This window comes from Mustela nigripes, chromosome 1, assembly GCF_022355385.1.
Source record: "Mustela nigripes isolate SB6536 chromosome 1, MUSNIG.SB6536, whole genome shotgun sequence".
NCBI lineage: Eukaryota > Metazoa > Chordata > Mammalia > Carnivora > Mustelidae > Mustela > Mustela nigripes.
In genome coordinates this window covers 2,566,981-2,578,511 of record NC_081557.1, presented here as the reverse complement: position 1 = coordinate 2,578,511, position 11,531 = coordinate 2,566,981, and the positions used below count along the sequence as shown (strand labels likewise).

At 58.1% G+C, this 11,531-nt stretch overlaps 1 protein-coding gene across 4 annotated transcripts in view; it reads right to left on the bottom strand.

Annotated features, from left to right (window-relative positions):
• Positions 1-1,205, bottom strand: part of SHANK2 (SH3 and multiple ankyrin repeat domains 2) — a 453,945-nt gene extending 452,740 nt beyond the window's left edge. For 2 of the 4 annotated variants that reach the window (XM_059399020.1, XM_059399024.1), the window contains exon 1: positions 1,091-1,205. The gene's annotated coding sequence lies outside the window, so the exon portion shown is untranslated. Of the gene's footprint in view, positions 1-57; positions 144-948; positions 1,057-1,090 lie in introns of those variants that run through there. The other 2 variants (XM_059399027.1, XM_059399007.1) reach the window with 2 other exon arrangements.
• Positions 1,206-11,531: the final 10,326 nt, after the last annotated feature.

The following is an 11,531-nucleotide window of genomic DNA, read 5'->3' as shown; positions in this document are numbered from 1 at the left end:
GCCACCCCGATCCCCGCACCCTCCGATCCCGGGCGAGGTCCTCCCCGGGGGTCGCACCTGCTTGCGCAGTCCAGCAGCCCCAGCTCCGGTGGCGAGTGAGCGGTCGGTGTCTCCAGGCGCGCCTCGCTCCCCGCCAGCCCTGCGGGGGCGCCCGGGCCGCGGGCTGTGCGGGCGGAGCTGCCGGCCGCGGGGAGGAGGGACGCCCGGGCGAAAGTTGCCAGGGAAACTTGAGCAACTCGAGCGCGCCGGTGCCAGCCTCCTGCATAATTCACGGGTGGCGGCGGCGGGCCGCCAGGGCCCCTCACCTGCACTAGCCCGGCCCCCCGACCCACCCAACGCCGGCCGGGGCGCGCAGCGGCCAGAGGCCCGGCATCAGGCGCCGGCACTGCGCGACCCCCGGGATCCGGGGGCACGACCCGCGGCACCCCAGGCCTGCGCCGAGTGCGCCGGCTCCGGCCTCCCGGAGCCCGCTGCTCCAGCCGCGCGCACCTGCATGGGGGCTCTGTGAGCTGGCTCGAGGCTGGGTGACCGCTGCAGGGTCTCTGGGGACCCTGCGACCGCGTCTTGGGTCCCCGCCCCCCGCGCGCCCCCTGGCGGCCCCGAGCCTGCTCCTTCTCAAGCCTGCAGACCCAAGTCCCCAGGCCGGCGGGTGGCGACCGAGGGCAACCAGACCCCGGGCAAGCGGTGGAGGTAGGTCCGCGGTGCCCCAGCGGCAGGCGCGGGACGCGCTAGGGGTGAGGGGGCTCCTGCGCCAGGAGGACAAAAACGGCGCTCCTGCGCTCTGCGCCCACGCCTCTTCCAGAGCCGTTTAAACCGGCCCCTACTGCAAAGGAAGCCGGGGAGGTGTCCTCACAGAGAAGCGACCCCCACGGGACGCGCGGAACCCTCTTCCCAACCCCCCATCCTGCACCCCCACCCGGGCTCCGACGGGTTCAGTACTGCGCTTACCCAGTCGTTGGTGCTCCTGTAATCCAGACGCACCCAAAAGGCAGCGGGTGGACAGGGTCGGGCGCCCGGGGGCCACCCACTGTCGTTCGGGCCACCCCCGCCCCGCGCCCGCGGCTCCCCGTGCCCCCCGCCGCCGCCTTACCTTGCCCGGGCGGCCGCTCGGGAGTCGGGCGGGGTGGGAGCCCCCGGGGAGGGCCGACGTCCGCGCGCACCTGGCTCCGCCGCGGGGACTCGAGCGGCGCCGCGCCCAAGCCGGCCGGAGCGCGGGAGCAGCCGGAGCCGCGGCCGCTCAGGTGTCGGGGGTGGGGTGGGGGGCGCCGCGGCTCCGCCCCGCGCTGCGGCCGGGGCGGGGGGCTCCTCACGGGGCTGCTGGGCGGTCCCTCCCCTCGGCCCGGCGCGGGCGGCTGGGGCCAGAGAGCGTGGGGGAGGGACCGTCTCGCCGCCAAAGGGCGCGCGCGGCCCAGGACCCGCGTGCGCGGCCCGCCCCGGACCCCTCCCGCGCCGGGGACCCCGCGCCTCCGCACCTGCCCCGGCCGCTCGGGCCCCGGCGACGACTCGGGCGCGGCGCGCGGGGTCTGTTGTGGCAACCCCGGGAGACGGCGGGCGCCCGGGGCCGCCTCCGCGCGCCGCCCCGCCCCGGGCTGCGTGCCTCGCCGCCCCCCTTCCCCGAGCAAGCCCGGGGACCAGAAAGTCCTTTAATTTTGTACAGCCCGGTCCGCGCGGCGCGATTATCCCGAACGCCGCCGCCTCCCGCCCCGGCGTGTTTTATGTTAAAGGATTCAGAAATCCCGAGGCCGACGGCGCGGCAGCGCGTTTGCAGAGCCCAGGAAAACTTTGTGCCTGGGCGACGCCGCCATCTGCCTCCCCGGCCACCTTCCACCGGGGCCCACCGCCCTCCCAGCCAGGGAAGGATTCTGGGTGGGGGGTAGGGGAGTACAAGCCCACCGCTCAGATGAATCCGGGAGGCGAAGGCGGCCTCCGGGGACGCCCAGGAGCCCTGTTATTATCTAGGGCTTGGGGATCGCCAGGTTTGCCAAAACCCAGAGCGGGAAGGTTGTCAGGAACCCTGGTCCCAGCTCCCGGCGTGGTCGTGGAGTTACTCCTCCCAACCTGGTAGGCGCCATTGGCTCATAACTTCTCACGCCTCCACTAATTCATTGCTAGTTACACCAGCTCCGGAGGTTTCGGTGGCCTGCGTTTTGCCATGTTCTGGAAGAAGGGAAAGCAAGTCCTTTCCAAGATCTGCAGTGTGAGTTGGGGGGGGTAGGAAGGGGGGGGCAGACACCACCCTCCTGGCTGGGATGTAGAACACGCTTGCATTTTACAAAGCCCATTCTGCGTCGACCCAGGAAAAACAGAGAGATTCTATAAATGCGTTTTTATTTTTATATATTTATAAGGTATTACGGTAGACATACTTTTTAAAGTCAATCTTACAGAACATGCCTGAGAGATTTGCATGGGCCACTGACTTCAACACACCAAAGGCAAAGTTAAATATTTGCTCTAGATACTTTTTTTTTTACCCCTGCTTGCATAATTGTCCCACATTTCAAAGAAGTCTTTAAAAGCACTTAGGTTAAAAAAAAAAAAAAAAAAAAAAAAGTTGTGTTTGGGCCCTAACTATTTCAGGACACACGTGGAGCAAATACTGGAAGTCCTCGAGGGCAGCTGCCAGATGCAGGCTTCTTTCTGTCCTCTGGTGCCTTAAGCTTGAGACTTCCTATAATGTTTGTTGAGTGAATAAAGGAGGCAATCAGTCAAATAATAACAATCCCTAAGTGGGAAGAACGAGCCCCTGGCGTGCAAATGGGGGATTCTGCAGAGGGGGAAGAGGATCCGTCAGCAGAATGTTCCCATGTTCCTTGGGTTTGTCACTGGCAGATCCAAGATGTGGCTTATGTTGGGGGGAGGCGGTGAGGGACGGCTTCATCGCCACGCAACTTACATCAGACCTCGTGGCCCCAAACAAAGCGTGCCGTCTAAAAAGAGCCATGTGTTTGCCTACAATTCCAAATCAAAGAGAAATCCCCAGCGTGTCACCACCTCCAAACCAGTTTGCCACCCCAGATTTCAAGGACCGAGGACAGCAGAGGAGACTGCTGGCCCTAATGCAGCTGTGAAGACATTTCTGGGGTCCCCACAGAGAGCTCCAGTGCCAGAAGCATTGTGCTATCTTCAAGAAACACTTCCCCAGGGACCCAGGCCTCTGCCAGCTTGTCCACCCAAGGGGACACCCCTCGGCCACCCCTCCAGTCCCTCGGATCTGTTTGTTGTCTGGTGACAGCCCTCCATGGGAGCCCCATCTTCTGGCACGTTAAGGACACACATCCTGCCACATCCCAGTTTCTTTGTGTCCCTTTAGGGACACCCAGTCCAACCTTGTGCTTTGAGACATCCCTTGAGTCGAGAGCGTCTTGTGAAAGGCTTGGGACCGAGGACCCCACAACAGCACCTTGTCAAACCCCAGCACGCAATTGTGGATTTCGGGGCACATGTTCACCCTTGACAGCCTGTCCCTGCTGCGGTCTGGGCCTCCACGCAGCACAGAGCCTGTCAACAGTGGACCCGGGGTGGCCCATGTCATAAGGGCTCCTGGCTTTAGTTTCGGTATAGGAAAAGGGCAATCATCTTTTTCTGCTTCTCGATTTCAGACCTCCCTGGTTTGTTGTTGTTGTTGTTTTAATTTAATTTAATTTTTTTAAGATTTTATTTATTGATTTGACAGACAGAGATCACAAGTAGGCAGAGAGGCAGGCAGAGAGAGGGGAGGAAGCAGGGTCCCCGCCGAGCAGAGAGCCTGACGCGGGGCTTGATCCCAGGATTCTGGGATCATGACCTGAGCCGAAGGCAGAGGCTTTAACCTGCTGAGCCACCCAGGCGCCCGAGACCTCCCTGTTTTTGTTTCTGTAAACTGCCTTTTCCTGGGCCCCCGCCCCCTAAGCACATATGACGATGTTGGAATGAAGTATCTGGTTTCGCATTTGAGGAGCTCTTCTTTCCAATCAAACCTGAAGCCATCAGCCATCGGTCTCAGCCTTTAGGGGCTGCCCACTGAGCACAGAGAGCCCTAGGACTTCCCAGAAAGAGGAGCTATTCTACGGAGTCCTAGAAACTGGGGCACCGTACCGTTAAGACAGGCAAAACAGAATGAACTCCTCTGTCCTGGGAAAAACATTATAAATATTTTGTGGCTTAGATTAACCGGGACCCTTGTCGCTTGCAGCAGCAGGCGTGGCTCTCTCCAGAGCGGCTCCTGGGTCTGGGACCCAGAGGCCCACACCATTTCAGAGGCATGTGCCTGGGCTGCCCAAGGGGACGTCCCCAACTCTACCCTCCAGCTTCCAGGTGGGAAGCTGGTGTGCAGAGAGAGATGAGGCTTGCCCAAGGACGTGGGGTCAGAGCCAGGTAAAGGCAGGTGTGCCCAGGTGAAATCAGGTAAAGGCAGGTGAAGGTACATACTCCAGCCAACAAGTCTGCCTCATTCCCCCATCACTGCCAGAGTCCCGTGTTTTTGCAATGTTTTCCACTCCACCAAGAGGTCTACTCACCCCACATTACCCCCACGCAGCAGATAGTGGGCAAGTCACTCCTTTCTCCGTAATTTTATAACAAGTCCTAGCTCAGACACAAACTTGGTGCTATCGATACACAAATCCCTTAACGACTCCTCATGTGCCTCCTACCTTGCCCTCTGCATCTCCTCCTCGAGGAGTCTGACTACTCCCCATTAATTTGCATGAATTTATTTTCCACGGATGTGTTTTGAAAACTTCCTGAGACTGGTCGTCTGGTTGCAGGAGAAGCAGCTGCTAACACCGGAGAGCAGAAGGCGAGTTTGCCCTCCTGGAATCTGAGACCACAGAGGGGCTGGTCGGGAGCTGTTCTTGCTGGGGAGGGTGTGGGGCAGGAGGAGAGGGGCTGGAGCTCTGCCCTTGAGGCCGGCCTCCAAGTGTCCTGCGTGGGAACTTCCCCAGGCCTCCTGCCCCTGCCAGCACAGCCAGAGGAAGAGAGGAGTCAGTTCCAGGGGCCGGTCTGGTCCCGGTGGAAGCCAGGAGGGAGGCTGGGGGGGGCAACACTCAGTGCCACCGGCCGGCCTCGCCCCCCACCCCAGTCTGGTTCGTCCCTTGCTTACAGCAGAGATCTTAACCAAACACTGCTTTGGGGCTCCCCTACCCTCTTCCCTTAATTCTGCTTCCAGGGTCACCTCTCTATTGGCAAGCAGTCTGTCCCCAAGTCTAGGTTTCAGGCACAGCTTTCGGGGGAAACCCAAATGGCGTGTGGTTCTGTGTGACGTCGATGAGGCCCCGCCCCGCGAGGGCCCTGGAGGAGGGAGAGGGTTTGCGGATGCAAAGCTGCGCTAGCAACTTGACGCGATTATGGCGCAACCAACCCTGCCAGAAGGCCCCATTCCGACGAGCTCAGAGACGTGCGGGGTTTCCTTGGCAAGCAAACAATAAGGAAACTTGAAGATCACCAGCAAAGAAAATAAAACAGAACTATAAAGAAAGGAAAAAAAGCAAAAACAGGGGCACCTGGGTGGCTCAGTGGGTTAAGCCTCTGCCTTCAGCTCGGGTCATGATCTCAGGGTCCTGGGATCGAGTCCCGCATCGGGCTCTCTGCTCAGCGGGGAGCCTGCTCCCCCCCCCCCACGCCTGCCTCTCTGCCTGCTTATGATCTCTCTCTTTCTCTCTCTCTCTCTGTGTCAAATAAATAAATGAAATCTTTAAAAAAAATCGAAAACAAAACAACAACACGCATGAGGGAGTGAGGGTTATCCCAACATCGCCGCCTTGCTTCTATGTTAATTCATCCATTAGGAGATATGTCTGAGCCAAAGAACCTTCTAGTTAAAAGAAAAGAAAAGAAAAAAGAATTGGCTTGAGAATATTTAATATTGTTCAGCTTTAAATATGAAAAACCCAAGCCAGTTTTGCGTTCCGTATGAAGCGTGAAATCCTTCTCATTCCGTTCCGGAACAAAACACGAGAGCTGGCGCTGGCGCTGGCTAACATCCCCACTTCCGAGTATTTCTCTGGAAGTGCCAGCCCATGCAACTGAGCAAGAAAATTCAATGGGAAAGGTTAGGTATTTTTAAAAAGAAGGCAAACGTATCATTAGGGGAGGTGCTGTGATTTTCTAACTGGCTGAAATGAAGCCTGTCATTTTTGTCTGTCTCTTCACCCATTTCCACTCCTGTAATTCCCACTCCTGTGACGGCAGAGAGAAGCCGCAGAGCTGCAGAAAAGGTGACAGTGGTAAATGTGTGTAATGTGCTCAGACACACGCCTCGCAGGGCTCGCGCTCCGGGGGCCGCGGCCTCTGCTGCTCTCAGGGCCTGTCGCGCCGTGAAGCTGCAGTTCTTCCTCTAAACCACATTACATTCAAGCCCCCTGTTGGCATGCAGTTTATCCGAAGGAATCAGCATGCCCATATACATATATACACACACTTATATCTAGAACATAGAAAAGATTAAGCTAAAAAGGCAATCCCAACAAAAACATAGGCAAAAGATTTGGGCAGCCCTCACCCAAGAGGCCATCGAAATGGTGGGCAAGCATATGGAGAGGTGCCCAATTTATTAGTGCCCAGAGAGAAAAGAGGCCCACCGTGAGATCACTTCTAATCTGCCAACCTGAGAAAGGCAGGACGTACTGGATGCTGGAGGGGACGCGGGTCCTTGCACAGTGGGCTCTGCCGGTGGCTGCGGGTACAGATGCCTTGGGAAGGGGTTCTGCGGTGTGTGCTGGGGCCACACTGCTCTGCGCAGAGGTGCTCACCTGGGAGCCACGAGAACGTCTGTGCACAGGAAGGCGTGGGCAAGAGGGCTGCGGGTGCTCAGCAGAGATGGGAAGGAACAGTGGCCCCACGTCCCCGCAAGCCGATCCGGTCCACAGCAATGACGGAGGAGCCCCGGCCTCACGCAGAGCGGGACTAATCTCGTAATTGGCACGTTACGTGGAAGACGCACGTACTGTGCAATTCCATCTGTATAAGGCTGGAAAACGGGCGGGAACGATCTGTGATGTTGCACCCTGGCACGCAGAGGGAGACAGGGGACTTTCTGGGTGCTGGGAACACGCTGTCCCTGGGTCCGAGAGCTGCACGTGTGGGTGGGTTCGCACTGGGAAAACTCCTCCGGCCGCGAGGTTATGATTTATGCCTTTTCCGTAGAGCTGCTAGTCTGTGATAAAAATCGACTTCGGTGTAACAAGAAAAACCTCCAGAAAGAACACAAGCGGAGGAGGCCCGACGTTAAACACACTGAAAAGCTACCGTAATTCCCAGGCAGTCGCTGACGGCGGGTCACAGACGCAGAAATGAAAGCAGCCTCACCGGGGCCTGCGCCTCCCTTTCCTCCGGATTTCGTTGCCACCCCGCCTCCTGGACCGCCTGCTCCCGTGGGAGCTGGAGGGCGGTCTGGGCATCAGCGCGGTGTGCTTTTGGGGGGCCTGGGGTCTCCTTGCTCACCTGGACCTGGGGCTCCCACGCACAGCCTGGCGCTCCGCACACGCCCAGCGGCCGCCCAGCTCGATGTCAGAGAAGAGAGGGAGGGGGGGACCGCGTGCGGGAGCCCACGGTGGAATTCAGTCCGCCATACACGCGTTTTAAAAATGTATAAGAAGGGGGTGCCTGAGCGGCTCAGCCAGCGAAGTGTCTGTCTTCAGCTCAGATCGTGATGCTGGGGCGCTGGGATCGAGCCCCGCATCCAGCTCTCTGCTCAACGGGGATTCTGCTTCTCGTGCGCTCGCTCTCTGCCTGCCGCTCCCCTGCTGGTTCTCTCTCCCCCTCTCTCTGTCAAATAAATAAATAAAAATTTTGAAAAACGTATAAAAAGAAGTAGGCAATAGTTGGTGTTTATTGGCTGAGCAATTTTTAAATACAGCTAAATCCCTCACCCACTCCTCCTGACAAAGATAAGTGACAGGTGAAAGGTGTTGCCAGTAGGGGTGCCTGGGGGGCTCAGCTGGTTGAGGGTCCGACTCTTGGTTTCGGCTTAGGTGATGAGCTCAAGGTCATAGGATCGAGCCCGGTCACAGGCTCCACGCTCAAGGGAGAGCCTGCTGGAGATTCTAGGTCTTCTCTCTGCCCCTCCCCTGCTTGAATACATACATACATACATACATACATATGTACATACGTACATACATACATAAAATCTTGTTTTTCAAAAAAAGATGTAGCCATTAAATGCAAAATAATAAAACATCAGAGAACGCCACAGATGATGATTCTCAGAATTTCAAGGTAGAGAGAGCTTGGAAGGCCTTTCTAAACATGTCAGATATTCCAAGGGGAAAAGTTGAAATCAGGCCACAGGGGAGTGAGGGTCTCTCACGGGACGACAGCCCAGGAAACAAAACCAAGCTAAAGGAAGGATGAACGGCCAGAGAACAAATTTAAACCTATGCCTTAAAAAGTTAACACAGGTCCTAAGTATATAAAGATCTTTCCAAAGTAGACATCTATTTAGATCTAAAGTAATAGAAATCATCAAAAAGCCTACTTGAAAAATGGATAAATGACAGAAAAGGAAAAGTTACTTTAAAATAATAAAAAGTGGTGGGGCACCTGGGTGGTGGCTCAGTGGGTTAAGCTTCTGCTTTCTGCTCAGGTCATGATCTCAGGGTCCTGGGATCGAATCCCACATCGGGCTCTCTGCTCAGTGGGGAGCCTGCTTCCTCCTCTCTCTCTGCCTACCTCTCTGTCTACTTGTTATCTCTCTCAGTCAAATAAATAAAAATCATTAAAAAAAGAAAAACACCTCAAAAAAATAATAATAGTAAAAAGTGGTGAAATCTTTTCAGCCAGTGGTGACTAGAATGGTTGATCATCCGTGTGGGAAACAAATACAGCTTTTACTCTATAAAAAATTGTGTCCGCGTGATCAGAGATCACCATAACGGATCAGAGCTACACGACCCCTAGAGCAAAAGCAGGAGAAAGCCCGTCCGGTTTGGGGTCCAAGGTCTTTGCGACCACAGCAGAAGTGTGCAAAAGGAAAGAAAATGGGCAAACATGAAAGTTTAGACTTTCTGCTCTCTCAAGGACATCCTGTCAAGAGAAGAAGAGTCATGTTGCAGACGGGGAGAAAAGTCCTTGCAGATCGCGGGCCTGACGAAGGACCCAGACCCGGACGGAATTCTCCGAGCGCCGTCTTGGAACTCAGCACCCATCGACTGGGCAGCTCAGCACAGACGTGGCAGGGGACTTGGGCAGCCCCTCCCCCACAGCAGAGGCGCAGGTGGCCGCAGCACAGGAGAAGGTGCTCTAGTCCTTAATCATCGGAGAAAGCACACGCCTCTGAGAGCGACTTCAAGAAAAACAGTGCCGGCCGGGACTGGAGCGCCGGACCCTCCTCCGCGGTTGGTGGTCCTGTGTGGGCGCACCGCCACCCTGGAAAGCAGCTTGGCAATGCCTCGCGAAATTAGCCTACACGGAATATAGGCTCTCGTGTGTGCGTGTTTATCTGGAAGAAATCATGCGCTTGTGTTCACACCATCGTCTGTGTGACTGCTTGTGGCTCTATGTCGGGGACCCGGGGTGTCCAGGACCTGCCCCTCACACCCCCCCCTCACCCATCTTGTGTCCGGCCTATCGCCGTCCCCAGCAGGTGCATGAACCCCGTCCTCCGGCCACCCCCACGCACGGTCAGTCTCCTGCTGCTCGGGCCGTGCTGCCCATGGTCCTTGAGGCGGGGCTCCCCTGCAGCCACTCGTGGGCTCCCAGCGCCCCTGGGCCAGGTCCCAGCTCCTCCTGAGGCCCTCAGGTGTCCCCACCTTCTCACCCACCCACCCCCATCCTCACCCCCTCTCAGGAGGCCCCCACCCCCTCTTCACGGAAACTTCCTGCTCGGCTCCCATCTCCATTCCTGTCCCGGCCCGCTTGGCGGCATGGGCGTCCGGTCCTCACGGACCCCGGGCCCTGCTGTCCCTCCACCGGCTGGAAATCCTGGAGTGGGAGTGAGGCTGTCTTGCGCCGCTTGGGTGCCCATTCCCAGGGCCCCAGTGGATGTTGGAGCAAAGGGCAGGTGTTGGAGGCCCAACGGTGGGGGGCGGGCAGGGGTCTGGCACGGAGGGGCTGGCGGGTGTGCGGAGGAAGGGGGCTCCCAGCCGAGGAGAACTCCGCACCCATCCCCCAGGGTGGAAGTTCACAGCGAGGCCTTAACAGGGCTCAGCGGCTACACCGTCCAGGTGGTCTCAAGCCCACGTCACTCTCTCGCAGCGGAGCCCATGGGAACGGCTCCCACCGGGGCGCTTTCCAAGGACAGGAGGGCGTGCGGAGCCTCCGATGGCCCAGGGCCAGCTCATGGGTCACACCCTCTCCCCTCTGTCACCTGCTGCCAACCAAGTCTCTGGATTAATCTAATGGAAGAAACTCAGCCCCGAGGGAACCCAGCGTGCGGGGGGCGAATCCGACCCAGGTCCCGGCTCGAACGGCTCAGAGCCGATACGGAAGGAGGCGGCGTCTGCCACCTTCCCCTGCAGGAGAAGACCTTGCTAAACACGCACGTGGGGCCGGTGAGGGAGGGGCAGGGTGACAGACACGGGTCCGGGACCACGGCACAGCGGCAGAAACTCCGTAGTAATTCAGCATGAAGAACGTGGAGCTGATTTTCGTGGGGAGAGGCGACTTCCAGGCGTCCACTCCTCTGAGAGAAACATCTAAAGAGAGTAACATTAAGGAAGGAATTGATGACAGCAAGTCGTCTGGTCTGTGGCCATGTCTGGGAGGGGGAGGGGCCGCGCGGCAGGCTTCCCGCTTTGAAGAAGAGCCTCTCTGCCCTTCCCGAAGTTAGAGTTAAGGAAATTAATTCTAGATGGAAGAAGTAATATAAAAGTCAAAAGAAAATGTCTCGCAGTCGCACAGTGAATTATTTGGCTTCCTCCCACCTGAGTCTGATCGGCTTCTCTGGTGAGAGCCTGGGGGCAGGCGGGGGAGGCTCTGAGCTTCTCACTCCGCAGGAGAGGCAGAGGGGGGGGCGGATCATTTCCTCCCAGGCGATTTCCTTTCCCTCTCTCTCTAGACCCGGCCTGCAAGGAGCCACAAGGTGTGGGGCAGGAAACAAGGGGCCGCTCCTGCATAGCGCCTTTGGGTGGGGCTGGGTGTGGGGTCCTGAGACAGGAGGCCATTTCAACGGGGCTGTGCAACCTGGAGTCTGACGGAGCCCCAGGAGCCCCGCCGAGGCGCCTGGGTTCTGCTGCTGCCCCGCGTCCACCCCATGGGGACGGAAGGCCACCCCCCCTCTACCGGGGCAGGACCACCGTGGTGGGTAAGCCAGGGCCGCTGCAGTGCTCACAACTGGGGAGTCTGGGGTCGCCCTCCAGGCTGACACTTTACCAGCCTGCAGACGGCTGGGCTGTGTCCCACCGCTGTCCGCCCTGCCTGTCCTCTGCCATCACACAACAGTCGGCTGAACCTGCTGTTACCTAGGTGGCCTGGATGCCCCGAGACCCAGTCCGTGTGCCCTGAGGTAGCTGTTCCTGGAAACGCTGCTCTACCATCTCATGCCCCTACTGTGTGTCCGACGCCTCCTACAAAGTGACTTCAGATATGGGAACGGCCGTTAGCCGCTTGAG